At 43.6% G+C, this 17,733-nt stretch overlaps 1 long non-coding RNA gene across 1 annotated transcript in view; it reads right to left on the reverse strand.

The window, feature by feature from the left end:
* The window catches only part of LOC145518726 (uncharacterized), a 199,435-nt gene that overhangs the window by 49,801 nt on the left and 131,901 nt on the right, over positions 1–17,733 (reverse strand). The window contains exon 4 of the long non-coding RNA XR_014063224.1: positions 12,500–12,556. This is a non-coding gene — a long non-coding RNA (uncharacterized LOC145518726). The remainder of the gene's footprint in view (positions 1–12,499; positions 12,557–17,733) is intronic.

Genomic DNA, 17,733 nt, shown 5'->3' on the forward strand with positions numbered 1-17,733 from the left:
CTGGCTTGGAGAATTTTGAGCATTACTTTACTAGCATGTGAGATGAGTGCAATTGTGCGGTAGTTTGAGCATTCTTTGGCATTGCCTTTCTTTGGGATTGGAACGAAGACTGACCTCTTCCAAGATAGGCGGGAGAAATATCAACAACCTCAGATATGCAGATGACACCACTCTAATGGCAGAAAGACTCTTGATGAGAGTGAAGGAGGAGAGTGAAAGAGCTGACTTAAAACTAAATATTAAAAAAACTAAGATCATGGCATCCGGCGCCATTACTTCATGGCAAATAGAGGGGGAAAAGGTGGAAGTAGTGACAGATTTCCTCTTCTTGGGCTTTAAAATCACTGTAGATGGTGACTGCAGCCATGAAATCAGAAGCCTGTTTGCTTCTTGGTAGGAAAGCTATGACTAACCTGGACAGAGTGTTAAAAAGCAGAGACATTACTCTGCCGACAAAGGTCTGTATAGTCAAGGCAAAAGTCTTCCTGGTGGTCACGTACGGTTGTGAGAGCTGGACCGTAAAGAAGGCAGAGCGCCAAAGAATTGATGCCTTCGAACCATGGTGCTGGAGAAGACTCCTGAGAGTCCTTTGGACAGCAAGGAGATCAAACCAGTCAATCTTTAGGGAAATCAACTCTGAATACTCATTGGAAGGACTGATGCTTAAGCTCAAACTCCGGTATTTCGGTCACCTGATGCGCACAGCTGACTCATTGGAACAAGTCCCTGATCCTGAGAAAGACTGAAGGCAGAAGGAGAAGAGGGCATCAGAGGATGAGATGGCTGGGTGGCATCACCGATGCAGTAGCCATGAACTTGGGAAAACTTCCAGAGATGGTGAGGGAAAGAGAGGCCTGGCATGCTGCAGTCCATGGGGTCATAAAGAGTCAGATATGACTGGGTGACTGAACCACAACTGAGGGATGCCACTGAGGTGGTGCCCCCTCTTAGCCACTACACTATGCCACATGATGGGATTTAGGGGGAGGAAATTTAGCGGCTGAGTGTCATTTAATTGCAGTATCTCCTTAGCCTTGGATAATAGGCAGCACAGGGACCCAGCTACACAGTCTCAGACCTGGAGCTCCCTTCTCCCATGATCCTTTGTGCCTGTCTCTATTATAGCCCTTGTCACACAGCTCAACACCAAGATGGCTTGTTAGAATGCTGTCTCCCCACTAGATCCAAGTCTACCAGAACAGGCACTCCACTGTATTCTTTGCATCTGCCACAACACCTGGAGATGGGCTCACACTCCAGTTTTGTGGGTCCGCATGAATAGAGGGTCACCTGTATGCATAGATAATTCAGACAAACTGGGTTCAGTTCATCTCAGTCACTGGCTGCCTGGGTGGTCTTGAGCAAGTAACTTCATGCCACTGAGCCTCAGTTTTCTCATCTGTACCACTGAGAACAACTGCATCTACCAAACAAGAGACAGATCCCACAGGTGGAATACAAAAATGAACTCTCTTTGTTTCTTATTAATTTATTTAAATTGATAGAGATTTATTTCATCCTTAGAAAAATGTAACTAGCTCTTCAAACCTCTGAAGAATTTTCTTTTAAAATAAGACTGAGTGAAAAAAAAAAAGTAGTTCATCTTAATACATTATTGGCCAGGGGTTATTTGCAGAAACTAATGCCTGTGAAAGATTGATGCTGGGAAAGATTGAAGGCAGGAGGAAAAGGGGATGACAGAGGATGAGATGGTTGGATGGCATCACTGATTCGACAGATATGAGTTTGAGCAAGCTCCAGGAGTTGGTGATGGACAGGGAAGCTTGGCATGCTGTAGTCCATGGGGTCGCAAAGAGTCAGACAAGACTGAGTGACTGAACTGAATGCCTGTGATGTTAATACACCTCCGGTCGATAATGTGTTGGGTCTATTCAATCTTGGACCCCATTCAGGTCTCTTCGTGTCATGTCACCCTACATCCACTCTTTCTCACCCCTGCTCTCCAGCCCAGGGACCCTTCTGTGGTCTAGGGTGGAGAGAAGCCCTGAGGCTTTTCCTAGCTCTTTGTTCTAATCCTAACGTTACAGAGAAATTGTGCCCACTCCCCTTTGTTCCCCACTCTTAATTCAGAAAGGCCAGAAAGCAAGTAATTAAAATTGGGTTCAGCTTGAATATCACCATGTTCTAGCTGTGTAATTCAGTCTAGTTACTTAACTTTTCTGTGCCTTCCTCTGTAACCTGGAGGTCCTAGTAGCAGCTATTGTGTGAGAAGTCAAAGAATTCACACATATACGATTCCCACATAGGGTCTGACAGATGTAAAACAATAATTTTTAAATTTGTATAGAAACACAAAAGATCTGAAATAGCCAAACAATCTTGAGAAAGAAGAACAGAGGTAGAGGAATCATACTCCCTAATTTTAGACTGTACTTCAAAGTTATAGTCATCAAAACAGGATGGTACTGGCACAAAAACAGACACATATATCAATGGAACAGGGTAGAAAGCCCAGAAATAACCCGCACACTTATGGCCACTTAATCTACAATGAAAGAAGCAAGAATATATACTGGGGAAATATATACCCGTGTCTTCAATAACGGGCTGGGAAAACTGGACAGCTACATGTAAAAGAGTGAAAACATTCTCTAACACCATACACAAAAATTAACTCAAAATGGATTAAAGACCTAAATGTAAGAACAGATACTGTGAAACTCCTAGAGGAAAACATAGGCAGAACACTCTCTGATGTAAGTTGAAGCAATATGTTTTTGGATCCATCTCCCAAAGAAAAGGAAATAAAAGCAAAAAAAAAAAAATAAATGGAACTTAATTAAACTTAAAGCTTTGGGGTTTTATTTCTTCTACTTTTCATATTCACCATTAAAATCTGGTCTGTCTTGAAGTGTGGTGGCCTCTGTCTGACCTATGGACAGGTCGCATATGAAGAGGTGGGAGGGAAGAAACACAGAGGTGGTACTGGCAAGTCAGGCTCTTCCAACAGCCAGCATCCAACAGGGAGGAGTGGACGCCCACTCAGGACCCAGAGCCGCACAGCGTTCCCAGGGCAGGAGAAGCCCAGCGGTTCAGCCCAGAACTCCCCAGCTCTCCCAGTCACAGAACTGGGTCAGCGAGTTCAGCATGAATTTGTCACACAGAGTTTCAGACACTTCTTTATGACCACCTCAAACATCACTCCTCATTTGTGAAGTTGGTAATAATATCACCTCACAGGATCTTCTTCCATTGCATCTATTGGCACTGCAGGTTGTGAGAATGATCTAGATTAATCCACATAAAGAGCTCAGAAGTGAGCCTATGTATCAACCTGCCCAAATGTTAGAGCTTATTGTTACCTTGGTAATCCTTATTTTCTTCTTTATGCCTTTCTGCATGTTCCTTTTTTCTATGATGGGTATGTATTACTTTCACAACTAGGAAAATACAGAAATAGGAAAATAACCCGTTTTAAAGAAAACAAAAACCATGATTAAAGATAGAATGGCAGTGTTGATGGCTGTGAAGAATGGAGAGGCTGTATCTGGTTGGGGATAATTCCGGTGGGCCTCATGAAGGCAGGAGTGTCAGAGACAGGCTTTCAAGTGTGGGCAGAAGCTTACTAAGTGGTGAGGGGTTCCCTGGTGCACCAAGATGGGCCAAGGAACAGGGAAATCTGGTGCGCATGAGAAAGGTATGAGGAGAGAAAGCCCAGCAATGCCAACAGATGAGATGGCAAGAAGATCCTGTGAGAGGCATATTTTCCAGAATGCCTAGTTTCTTGGCAATAAGGAGGCAGAGACAGAGAGTGAAGGCAGTCTTGACAACAGAGAGACTTCGCTCCCATGTCCTGGCTGTTGTAAATAGTGCTGCTATGGACATTAGGGTTCATGTATCTTTTGAATTATGGTTTTCTCTGGGGATATGCCCAGTAATGGGATTGCTGGGTCATATGATAGTTCTATTTTTAGTTTTTAAAGGAAACTCCATACTGTTCTCCATAGTGGTTGTATCAATTTACATCCCCAGCAACAGCGTGAGAGGGATTCCTTTTCTCCACACACTCTCCAGCATCTATTGTTTATAGATCTTTTTTTAATAATAGCCATTCTGATGAGTGTAAAGTGATGCTTCATTGTACTCTTGATTTTCATTTGTCTAATGATTAGTGATGTTGAGTATTTTTTCATGTTTTTGTTGGTCATCTGTATATCTTCTTTGGAGAACTATTTATTTAGGTCTTCAACCCACTGTCCATCAACAGAGGAATGGATAAAGATGTGGTACATGTATACGATGGAATATTACTCAACCATAAGAAGAAATGAAATTGGGTCATTTGTAGAAATGTGGATAGACCTAGAGATTGTCATACACAGTGAAGTTAAGTCAGAAAGAGAAAAACAAATATCGTATGTTAGTGCATATATGTGGAATCTAGAAAAACGATATAAGTGATCTAATTTGCAAACCAGAAATAGAGACACAGATGCTGGGAACAAACATATGGACACCAAGAGGGGAAGTGGGGGTTGGGACAAATTGGGAGATTGGGATTGACATATATACACCACTGACAGCTCTGTATAAAGTAGATAATTGAGAACCTACTGTGTAGCTCTGGGGTGACCTAAACGGGAAGGAAATCCAAAAAAGAGGGGATATATGTGTGCATGTCACTGATCTGCTTTGCTGTATAGCAGAAAATAACAACATTGTACATCAACTATACTCCAATATAAAATTAAAAAATAAAAATAAAACAGAAAGACCTTTCTTTGTTACTGATTCAGGCTTAGAATTGTTGCTGGAAAACACAGATCAATCACCTATAAGATAAGAAATTAAACAATGGTCACTAAAACCATGGGGAAATGGTAATGAAGAAAAACAGGCCAATACATATCAGGCCAGTTAGAGGGGAAAGTGAGGCAGAAAAAGGAAGGCCATGAAGAGTATTTTCACAGCTGCAGAAGAAACAGAATTAAATCTAGCCTTTTCTGAGATGACACAGACCACCACATTCTCTTTGGTCTCATCTCCAAGGCCCTTCATTGAATGAGGTTCAGTGACCCTCCACTCACCTCCCTGGGCCCTGGCAGCCCCCCACTCTCTGCTCTGCCAAGGGATCCTTGACGGGTAGAGGAGGAGGACATGTGTCCTGTCTTTAGAGAAGCATCAGAACCCAGGGAAGTGAGAAGCCAAGGCAGCTGGCATAGGCAAGGGACTTCAAGCAAGTGCATTCCTACTTCTTCCAATTGTTTTTAGGAGCTCCTCCAGTTACATGTAAGCAAATCAATAGACAGTGCTGTGACATTTCAGTGGTGGTAGGATTCTCGCTTCTGCCACCCTGAAACAATTTCAGGCAAGGGGCCACCCACCGTGGGGCATGAGTTCCCTCATCCATCCAACAGAACGGATGACACAGACTTTGCAATGTGGTTAGGAGCATGAGAGAGAGGAATTTGGCTAAAGTCGAGCTGCAATAAGGACAACCTTATCAAAAAGTCAGAGAGAGGCTGACAAAATGCCCAGTGGCTCCTCTCGACTAGAGAGTAAAAGCTGGAACTTTAGCATGCTGCTGAAGTCCTTAATTCCTCTGGTTCTCTGCTCCAAGTGCCCTAGGCCAGGAGCAAGCACTCAAATTGTTAAAAGTCTCCTTTTCCTAAGATGCAGAACAGTAATGGGTGGTTCAGTGTGGAATTGAGCAGGCAGAGCTATGGGGCTGGGAGACAACGGGCTGGGTCTGGTCCCTCAAGAAAACCTCAAGCACTTTTTACGGTTACCCACTGACACGGCAAGAAGAAGAGGCCTCAGACATCCACCTGCGCCTGATTCAGGAGATTCAGAAGGCTTCTAGCTCAATTCTACAGGAAGGAGAGATCATTCAATAAAATGGTGCCTATGACCCCAGATTCTTGAGAATGTGCCTGGTTCTCCCCACTGCGTCCCCATCTTCCAGATCACAAAACAGCATAAGAGCCTGACATCTGGGGACTAGCCATTTGATGTGGGAACTAAAAGCTGCTTCTACTGACTCAAATAGGGGGCATCACTGTCTACGTTGCGTTCTTCTCGACTCAGTAACAACCAGGAAAACATTTCCTGCAATGTGGCCTTTCTTTCACTCATCTTCCTGCCTAGAGTCACATACGGGCAAGGCAGCCAGGAGTCAAGTTCTCCCTTCATTTCATCACATAAAATGCTGCCAAAGTAACACCAATATGTTCCGTGGTCTCCACTTAATTCCATCTTCATTTAGCAAAACCCACTAGCACCATTAATCGTCTTTGAGGCTCAGGGGAGAGGAATAAAGAAGCCACTTACACGAGACTAAGCTAACATGACATTCAGTGGGAGAAGAAGGCCACTGCTGCCAGTGGCCAAGCACTGTGCTTGTTAAACCCTATGAAATTAATCCCTGGAGAGGGTGCTGAAGATGCTGGCAGCTCAGGAAATTCAAGTTGAGGATAAATAAAAGAAAGCAGGCTTCTCATAGCGAGCAGGTAGTACACATGAGAAACAGACATTGCTTTTTACTTTTGTTATTTTTAAAAGATTTTTTATGCAGATCATTTTTAAAGTCTTTATTGAATCTATTGCAATATTGTTTCTGCTTTCTGTTTTGGTTTTTTTGTCTGTGAAGCATGTGGGATCTTGGCTCCCAGAAAGAAAGTGAAAGTGTTAGTCATTCCGCCATGTCCAACTCTTCGAGATCCCACTGACTGTAGCCCACCAGGCTCCTCTCTGTCCACAGAATTCTCCAGGCAAGAAGACTGGAGTGGGTAGCTATTCCCTTCTCCAGGGGATCTTCCTGACCCAAGGATCGAACCTGGGTCTGCCACACTACAGGCAGATTCTTAACCATCTGAGCCACCAGGGAAGACTCTGCCCAGGTATCAAACTCCCACTCCTTGCATTAAAAGGAGAAAGTCTTGATCACTGGCCTGCCAGGGAAGTCCCAGTGCTTTTTAAGTGTTTAAATAAATTCAAAGATGATAGATCCAGAAGAGATCTGAAAGGAACCTAGAACAGGCAACATGATCATGAATCAGAAGAATGAATAAAACCGATGGGATTCTTTCTCCCCCATAAGAACAATATTGCCATAGCAAAGTTAAGAAGTATTCCTGACACTGAACTTCACAATAATTATACCATAAACATGACTCTGAGTATGTCAGGAAAGCAAAGATATCACAACTATAAACCGTTTAAATAGTTTATCGTGCTAAGAATTTTGTGGCACATCTAATAACATAGGCATTGCTCTACCAATCACATTAATTATATGAAAGGTCCCATTTTACCATTTTACTAAAAAGCTTACAAAAATCAACTAAAAAGAACAATGCAACTGCACCACCAACTTGACTTAAAGCCCATGTGTCAGCTATAATACGCATTAAATTAGCACCAATTTGACTTAACTTCTTAAAATGTGAGAGATTCAGAAAAAATGATTTCAACAATCTTCACCCCTTTTGAAGACAGTGCAAGAAAAACTATATAGATGTCCTTGTTTTGTTTTAAGAAATGGTCCAGCAGCTGGGAGGTTGCGCATGCTCGGTCGCTCAGTTATGTCCAACTCTTTGCGACCCCACAGACGAGCCCCACAGGCTCCTCTGTCTATGGGGTTTCCCAGGCAAGAATACTGGAATGGGTTGCTGTGCCCTCCTCCAGGGCTTCTTCCTGACCCAGGGATTGAACCTGCATCTCTTACATCTTCTGCACTGGCAGGCAGGTTATTTACCAGTAGTGCCACTTGGGAAGCCCGGCAGGCAGGGGCATTCAGCATCAACCTCCTCCTGCCACAGAGTCCTGCTCCCACTTTAAAGTGATCTGACAGTCCCGACCTTGGGGGTGGTGGTGAGCATGCCAGCAACAGTGACTCTCTTCCCTCTTAGAAATCTTTCTGCAATTTCCCAGCTTTAGCTTGGATGCCTCAAATTCTGGAATACTCACCACAAGGCAGCTCCTTACCTTGAGGGAGATATCTAGTTCCCCCAAGTTCTAATTCTGCTTTCTGGATAAGGAAATAAAGCTAGTCTTCCTTTTGTACACTATGTTATGTCAGTGAAAAGGCTGTTAGCTTCAATAAAAAGAAAATCCAGCTCAAGGGAGATGAAACAATAAGGAGATTTATAGATTCATCTGAAAGAGAGCCCCAAGTTGAGGTGAGCTTACTTTGGGGAGGGAAGATTGACCCAGTTACCCAGCCATCCACCAGCTTCCTGCTTTCTGCTTATTGTTGGGGGGTGAGTTGGGTAGAGAGAGGGTCCCTTCTTGAATCCCCTCATTAAAGTTCAGAATGACTTTCCTAAACATCCCTACTAAATCCTTCCTTGCATCTCACTGGCCTGAAATGTCTTAGATCTGCCCATCTCTGAATCAATCACAGAGGCAAAGGAATGAGACTTTCCTGACTGGCTTAGCTATGGACCAACCAGAGCCCATCCAAGCTGTGAGTCAATCTGTCATCCCTCGCTGCTGTCACTCAGTGGGAGAAGAGTACGTGGGTGTGGGAGGGGCAACTGCAAAGTCTATTTCATGGTCCTCCCCCCTCCTGCTTAGAAAGCCCAGCCCCTTCCCTGATACTTCACAGGCACCATTCCTGGGCTTTTATTTTTTTTTTTTTTGGTCTAAGTTCCCCAGAATTCAGCACTTTGGGGAGCTAATCTACCCAGGGGAGCCACTCTGGACCTGTGTTGATACATTGGGTGTCTATGAACACTAAGCCCAACTTGTGGCTTTTACAACCATGTCACAATGGGAGCTTATATTGGACAAATCGCTGTGAGCTTCAGTGCAGGCTGGCTCTGGATTCCTGCTCCACCCCTTTCTGGATGAGTTACCCTGGGCAGTTTATTTCACCACTTCACCCTCAATTTTCTCATCTGTAAAATGGAAAAAAATGATAGTACCTATTATACTGGGTTATTTTGAAGACATAAAGCATTCACTTTGTGGTGCAAAATAAGTTCCTCATAGATCTTGGTATTATTATTAATAAATTGGTTCTCTCCCATCTGGTACCAATATCAACCTCCAATTGTACAGGAAAGTAAAGGCTTTCTGCTCCTTCACTGGCACCAGACCTGGGAATGTGATCCTTGCCATCTGTGGACGCCCAGTTGTGCAGAAGTCTCCGCATTCTCTACAGGAGAAAATGGCTCTCTGCCCTCTCGAGTCCTCTCCTCCCACACTCCACCTGCTTGGCCGCACCCTGCACCTCAGACCCTTGATATGTAAGAGAACTAAGCAGAAGAGCTCTGTCCTCACAGAAATATTCTTTTATAGTAACTGAGTGTCTTTTCCCTGCAGCTTCAGTTGACACTCTGGGCCTCCATTACTCAAACATAACAAACCAACTTCTGCATTACGAAAGTTAATTATAAGAAAAATAAAACCATCAGAGCAGCTGGAAAGATCATTTCAATAGCAACCACTCATCTTGTAAAATACTCAGCTTACTCCAGGAGCTAAAGAGAAAAGTAGCTATCACCCTATTTCTTTGCAAGTGTTTTATGCAATAGGATCTCCTCATATGACATAGGGAATTCATGCAAATAATTACCTATATTGATATTTTTAAGCAGTTTTAAGAAATTTGCCAAAGCAGGAGTGGGAGGGAAAACTGATTGCCCAGCTACTGTTTCCTTCTTGGAGTGAAAAGCAGTGACGGAGTAGGTTATGTTCCAGATCATAACACTTCCTTCCCTCCCAGGCTGAGAATTTCTGTTGTTTGAGAACTTTCTTGAGCTCCCACCCTGCAATCTGTCCAGCACTCTGGTCTGCTCCCCAGGCTCCATCCATTCTCCCTGATACGATCTCATTCAGCCTAGCCCTCTGGACAGGAACCTTAGCCAGACTAGCTGCCTGGCTGTTAGGATGGCTCCTGCAGCTCACTTTTAGCCCCAGGCTCTGCAGCCAGGTCTCTCCTGCTCCTGCACTGACCACCTGCCTACCCAGTAGGGGAGTCCAGCCAGGTAAGATGAAGATCATCTTCTTACACACACCATGGGGCAATACTTGAGTGGGTTTAGGGTACATATCTCAACCTTGACTTTGCCCTCAAGGAGGAAACTCAAATTCTTGCAAAAAAACATCTCCCTTATCAGAAAGACTAGATGGACCATGAAGCTAGTTCTGTGTGGGAAGGCTGACATGGATGAGGTCTCATGAATGAAACACATGGCAGATTGGACAGCTGTTCCTATTTCTTCTCCCCTCCCTCCACCATAGGACCTTGCAGAGCAGGGAATGTGCCCCCATTGCACTGACACTGGGCTTGGCTATATGCTTTGCTTTGGCTGAAAGCATATTAGCAAGCATGATGTGAACTCCTCCAGGCTTGCACAGGTTGGTATGCCCTCGACACCTGCATGATCTGCCATGAGAAAGGCAGGCTCCAAGTAGCTGTCAGTCCAAAGAGATTTGGACCCAACCTGCAACCTGGAGCCAAGCCCAGTCAATCCCAGCCAGGACATGGTCAACCCCAGGTCTTTGAGCAAGAAAATAAATGTTTGTAGTTGTTTGTATGCAGCAAAACACAAAACAGAACAGTCATTGCCCAGAAGTACCATTACAGGCATCCTGACCACAGGGCTCCTTATTGCCCAAAATCAAGACAAAATGAAAGGGTGATCAATAGAATGGGAGAAAATCCTTGCAAACCACATATCTGATAAGGGATTAATATCCAAAATATGCAAGGAAATCATACAATTCAATAGCAAAAATAGAAACATACAACCCCATTTAAAAATGGACATGGACCTGAATAGATATTTTTCCAAAGACTTTCAAATGGCCAACAGGCGTATGACATGATGCTCAACACTGATTAGGGAAATGCAAATCAAAACCACTGAGATTTCACTTCACTTCTGTCAGAATAGCTATCATCAAAAAGACAAGCCACAGCACATGCTGGAGAGGATGTGGAGAAACGGGATCCCTCATACACTGTTGGTGGAACGTAAACCGATGCAGGCGCTATGTGCAGGGAGACGGGTGGTGGTTCCTCAAAAAAGTAAAGTAGAGCTACCATGCGATCAGACAATCCTGCTTCTGGGTATATATCCAGAAGAAACAAAGCACTATCCCTAAAATATCTTTGCACCCACATATTCACTGCAGCAGTGTTTAGAACAACCAAGACCTGGAAATAACCTGTGTGTCCATCAACAGATGAACAGATGAATAAACTGTGATATCTTGGGTTGGCCAAAAAGTTCATTTGGGTTTTTGTAAGATGTTACAGAAAAATCCAAACAAACTTTTTGGCCAATCCAGTATATACACCTTTCTATCTGTCTGTCTGTCTATCTATCTATCTTTGGGCTTCCCTGGTAAGCTCAGCTGGTAAGGAATCTGTCTGCAATGCAGGAGACCCCGTTTTGATTCCTGGGTCAGGAATATCTCCTGGAGAAGGGGTAGGCTACCCACTCCAGTATTCTTGGGCTTCCCTGGTGGCTCAGATGGTAAAGAATCCTCCTGCAATGCGGGAGACCCAGGTTCGATCCCTGGGTCAGGAAGATCCCCTGGAGGAGGGCATGGCAACCCACTCTAGTATTCTTGCCTGGAGAATCCCCATGGACAGAGGAGCCTGGCAGGCTACAGTCCATGGAGTCTCAAAAAGTCAGACACATGACTAAGCACAGCACAGCATATATATATATATACATATATATATATATATATATAAATAATGGAACATTGGTGGTGGTTTAGCCTCTCAGTCGTGTCCAGCTCTTGTGATTCCATAGACTGTAGCCCACCAAGCTCCTCTCTCCATGGAATTTTCCAGGTAGGAATACTGAAGTGGTTTGCCATTTCCTTCTCCAGGGGATCTTCCCAACCCAGGGGTCGAATCTGGGTCTCTCTCACTGCAGGCAGATTCTTTATCTACTAAGCTACCAGGAAAGCCACAATGGAACACTATTCAGCCATAAAAATAAAGGAAAGCCTGCCTTTGAAACAACATGGTTGAACCTTGAGGGCATCATGCTAAAAGAAAGGTCAGCCAGAGAAAGAAAAATACTGTATGATTGCACTTATATGTGTAATCTCAAAAACCAAACTCTTAAAAACAAAGAACAAGGGCAAAGGGATGGGGGGAGGGTGTGGTGTGGAATGGGTGGAGGTGACTGAAGGGTGCAGATTTCCAGATATAAGATGAATAAATTCTAGGGATCTTATATACAGCCTAGTGATTATACTTATAATCAATATAAGTTAACAATATACTTATAATCAATATACAGTTAACAATACTATATTGTATTTTGAAAGTTGCTAAAATAGTAGATTCTAAAAGTTCTTAACCACACACACACAGATTATGACTATATGAGGTGATGCATGTGTTAACAAACCTTGCTGTGGTAATCATTTCACCATATATACATATATCCAATCATTACATTGTATACCTCAAACTTACACAATGTTACATGTCAGTTACACCTCAATAAAGTCGAGGGGGGGAAATAAAAGGATGTTTAATAGTTTTTAAAAAGAGGTGACTTACAGTCTTTGGAGAAGGTAAGAGATAAGAGCAGCCACTCCATCAATAAACCCCAGCACCCTGCAATGATGTTAAAGGAAACAAAGCAATCAGAATCCTGAAAGAGGCCTATCTTCTGCCTCTCTTCATGTGCCCGACACGATGAACAGTTGCGTTTGCCTGCCCCACGTCCATTATGCCTTCCTCTGGCACAAGCCCAGGCCCCCAGTGGGGAGCTTCTGCACCTTTACTGTCAGCCCTGTGATGTCAGAAGGCGTCCCTGATCTCCGGCTCATGTATGGGTTTGTGATCCTAGCATAGCCATTCCACATACTCCACTACCCTGGCCACAGTGAGTGGGTCAGCGGTGGGCTTGTGACCTAGGTCAAACCCAAAATAGAAAAGCCAGGAGACTTCTGCACGAAGTATTAGGGGGGAGAAATTCTCTTTCTGGTAAGTTTTGCGCCTGGAGCTGCGGAAGCCACCACACAGACAGATTGCCCAAGAATGAAGTGAACACAGAGGAAAATCAGAACTGAAAGATGGAAAGAGACAGATGTTGAAAGGCTTTGGGTGAGCACCTGGATCCAGCTGTGCCTGAAGTCAAACTATCCTGAACATGTCAGATATATGAGCCCATAAGTTTTTCTTTGTTTCTTCAGCCAGTGGATTGGGTTTTTTCTCTCCCCTACTGACAGAGTCTTGATTGAGATGCTCCCTTTGTTAACTGCCCTGTGCAGTTGCTTCTCTCCATCCTTTTTCACTCAAGGTCTAAATTTAATGTGAAGAAAAGGCAGAGAGTTTTCATGCTCCCCCACTGGGATTTCTGTTGCTGGCCTCCACCATTGGTGAGCCGGGAACTCCAAACATTTGGGTGTGGCAAAGTCCATCACTGCTGCTCAGGAATATTGCATATCATGTATTTCTTTATGTATGCATTTATTATTTTCTCAGCAAGTCATTATCCCTTCATTTTTTTCTTGCAAAAAAAAAAATTGAGCATGTCATCACCTCATTTTCCCACCTCCCCTCATATTCAGGGATATGACAGAGTTGAATTGCATATTCCTGAACAGTAGAGTTAAAAACGAATCAAATCACCCCCCTTCCAAAACAACAAAGAGCTCTTTTGCCACAGAGGGTCCTCGCTTCTTAAATGCATTCCAGAGCAAGGCCACAAATGCATGCATGAGGTCAAATGCCGTCGGCTGCTGATTGAGAGCCATGTGGAGAACGTCTTCCCCTTCCGGCCACCCCCCAACCCAGCTGTCAGGGCTTCCCACTTGGAGTCCTCAAGTTCCTGAAATGATACGGGCAGTGCAGATGTCACAGGGCTCATGTAAGCCATGAGCATGGCCTCGGCCCTTGCGTGCTCCCCTGTTCAGCTGTCACAGCTGATTGGGCCACTGACCCAACCATGGGGTCCTTTGGAGAGCTTCCCAGACAAGAGCCACTTTCCCCTGCAGTCAAGCTCCTGATGTACCAGCAACAGCCTTGTATTGCTGGACTGGCAGTAATAACCTCTCTGAAGTCACAGCCTTTACCGTCATTTCTCTTTTCTTTTTTTAATTCTTTTTTTCAGTTGTGATCAAATACCAATAACATAAAATTTACCATCTTAACCATTTTTTCATCTTAACCATTTTTAAGTGTACAGTTCAGTAGTGCAATATGCATTCACATTATTGTGTTATCAAGCTTCATATGTTTTTATCTTGCAAAACTGAAATTCTGTACCCATTAAGCAATCATTCCTCTTCCACCCTCAGCCCCTGTCAAATACCATTGTACTTTCTGTCTCTATGAATTTGACTACTCTAGGTCATATAAGTGGCATCATACAGTATTTGCCTGCTTGTGACTGGTCTATTTCACTTAGTCCTCAAGGTGCATCCATGTTGTAGCAGGAGTCAGAATTTCCATCTATTTTTTTTTTTTAGGATTTATTTGTTTTTAGCTACGGTGGGTCTTCGTTGCTGATGTGGGCTTTCTCTAGTTGCTTCTCATTGCAGTGGCTTCTCTTGCTGTAGAGCATGAGCTCCAGGCATGTGGGCTTCAACAGTTGCAGCACGTGGGCTCAGCAGTTGTGATGCACAGACTTAGTTGCTCTGCAGCATGTGGGATCCTCCCAGACCAGGGATCAAACTGGCGTCCCCTACACTGCAAGGCAGATCCTTAACCACTGTACTACCAGGGAATTTCCATTTTTTTAATGTAAAATAATATCCTATTTTACACATATACTACATTTGCTTTATATATTCATCCATTGATGGACACTGAGGTTACTTCCATATCATAGCTATTGTGAATAGTTCTGTAATGAACATAAGTGCTAACATGTCGTTAGTTTTTTTGGACGTATACTGAGAAGTGTAATTTCTGGATCCTATGGTAATCCTATTTTTAAAGTTTTGAGGAATTGCCAGACTATGTTCCACAGCAGCTACACCATTTTACATTTTTACATTCAAGGGTCCCAATTTCTCCACATCCTTTTCAACACTTGCTGTTTTTCAGGATTTGTTTCTGTTTACCTGTTTGTCTTTTATAGTTTCCATCCTGATTGTGGTTTTCATTTTTTATTTCTATAACTGTATTATTTCCGTAGCATTTATAGAATGTAGAAGGAAAATTCTAGGGCAGTTTTACAGAGAGTTTAAGAAAAATTCTAAGAAAAGTAATAGTCTATTTTGTTAAAGAGATGGTTTTACAATTAAAATATATGACTACATACATAGCACCTTGTATTGAGGAAGTTAAATGCAATTTGCTGGTGTATTTAATAACATGAATACTAGAGCAAATAAAATAGCAATCATAGCAATGAAGCTTTGGATTTCATACAGATAATTAATTTGTCTTTTCCATCTATCAGGAGAGGAAAGTTACAAAGCAGTTCCTAACCAAGGGTGGGGGGTGGTGGCAAATGGACTAATAGAATCATTTATTCATTTTGTGTGCATTTATTCACTCAACAAAAATGTTTTGAGTGTCTCACCATCAGAATATAGTCAATGTTTGTTCTACACTGATCAAACACAAAATAGTCCTTGCGCTGTGGTTTCATTGTATCTGTTATTGTTGTTGTAGTGGCCAGTGTTGCAACTTTCTCCTGTTTTCTTTCTTTTTTTTTAATGTTTCAGAACTGAGTTAATTTCACTTTAAAGATAGATTCTCTCCAGAACCTATCCAACTTGCTGCTATCTTCTAAGAGAGATTCTGCTGCAAAATCACAAGGGCCTGGAGATCCTAAGTGATTAGTGCCACCCTCCCCTTTTCAGAAGAGGAAACAGAGGCCCCCAGAGGGCTACTGCCGTTGATTAAGAAATCCAAGGTGGGCAAATACGGAGGGGAAAGCTGGCCCTGCCGCTCACCAGCTGCATGGTTGCAGGGTGTCTCTTGGCTTCTCTAAACCTCGTTGGGGTTTTTCTCTGTAAAATGGGAATAGGTACACATGACTAATTCATTTTGCTATACTGCAGAAAATGACACTTCCTACTTTTGCATTCCAGTCCCCTATAATGAAAAGGACATCTATTTTGGGTGTTAGTTCTAGGTCTTGTAGGTCTTCATAGAACTATTCAACTTCAGCTTCTTCAGCATCACTGGTCGGGGCATGGACTTGGATTACTGTGATACTGAATGGTTTGCCTTAGAAACGAACAGAGATCATTCTGTCATTTTTGAGACTGCATTCAAGTACTTCATTTTGGACTCTTTCGTTGACCATGATGGCTACTCCATTTTTCCTAAGGGATTCTTGCCCACAGTAGTAGATATGATGGTCATCTGAGTTAAATTCACCCATTCCAGTCCATTTTAGTTCGCTGGTTCCTAAACTATCAATGTTCACTCTTGCCATCTCCTGTCTGACCACTTCCAATTTGCCTTGATTCATGGACCTAACATTCCAGGTTCCTATGCAGTATTTCTCTTTACAGCATCAGACTTTACTTCCATCAACTGTCACATCCACAACTGGGTGTTGTTTTTGCTTTGGCTCCATCTCTTCATTCTTTCTGGAGTTATTTCTCCACTGATCTCCAGTAGCATACTGGGCACCTATGGACCTTGGGAGTTCATCTTTCAGTGTCCTATCTTTTTGCTTTTTCATACTGTTCATGGGGTTCTCAAGGCAATACTGAAGTGGTCTGCCATTCCCTTCTCGAGTGGACCACGTTTTGTCAGAACTCTCCACCATGACCCATCTGTCTTGGGTGGCCCTACACGTCATCACTCATAGTTTCATTGAGTTAGACAAGGCTGTGGTCCATGTGATCACTTTGGTTAGTTTTCCGTGATTGTGGTTTTCATTCTGTCTGCCCTCTGATGGAGAAGGGTAAGAGGCTTACGGAAGCTTCCTGATGGGAGAGACTGACTAAGGGGGAAACTGGGTCTTGTTCTGATGGGCAGGGCCATGCTCAGTAAATCTTTAATCCAATTTTCTGTTGATGGGTGGGGCTGTGTTCCCTCTCTGCTAGTTACCTGGGGCCAAACTATGGTGGAGGTAATGAAGATAATGGCGACCTCCTTCAAAAGGTCCCATGCACGCACTGATGCACTCAGTGCCCCCGACTCAGCAGCAGGCCACCACTGACCCATGACTCCACCAGAGACTCCTGGACACTTAACGGGCAAGTCTGGGTCAGTCTCTTGTGGGGTCACTGCTCCTTTCTCCTGGGTCCTGTTGCACACAAGGTTTTGTTTGTGCCTGCCAAGAGTCTGTTTCTCAGTCCTGTGTAAGTTCTAGTGGCTCTATGGTGGGATTAATGGTGACCTCCTCCAAGAGGGCTTATGCCATACCCAGGTCTGCTGCACCCAGAGCCCCTGCCCCTGTGGCAGGCCACTGCTGACCCGTACCTCCACAGGAGACACTCAAAGGTAGGTCTGGCTCAGTCTCTGTGGGGTCTCTGGGTCCTGGTGTGCACAAGGTTTGTTTGAGCCTTCTGAGCATTTCTGGCGGGTATGGGGTTTGATTGAGTACAGAATGAAGCAGGGAAAGGCTATTAATAGAGTTTTGCCAAGAGAACGCACTGGTCATAGCAAACACCCTCTTCCAACAACACAGCAGAAGACTCTACACATGGACATCACCAGATGGTCAATACCAAAATCAGATTGATTATATTCTTTGCAGCCAAAGATAGAGAAGTTCTATACAGTCGGCAAAAGCAAGACCGGGAGCTGACTGTGGTACAGACCGTGAACTCCTTACTGCTAAATTCAGACTTAAATTGAAGCAAGTAGGGAAAACC

The sequence above is a fragment of the Giraffa tippelskirchi genome, chromosome 8, assembly GCF_054371585.1.
Source record: "Giraffa tippelskirchi isolate mGirTip1 chromosome 8, T2T-mGirTip1v1.2.pri, whole genome shotgun sequence".
NCBI classification, from domain to species: domain Eukaryota; kingdom Metazoa; phylum Chordata; class Mammalia; order Artiodactyla; family Giraffidae; genus Giraffa; species Giraffa tippelskirchi.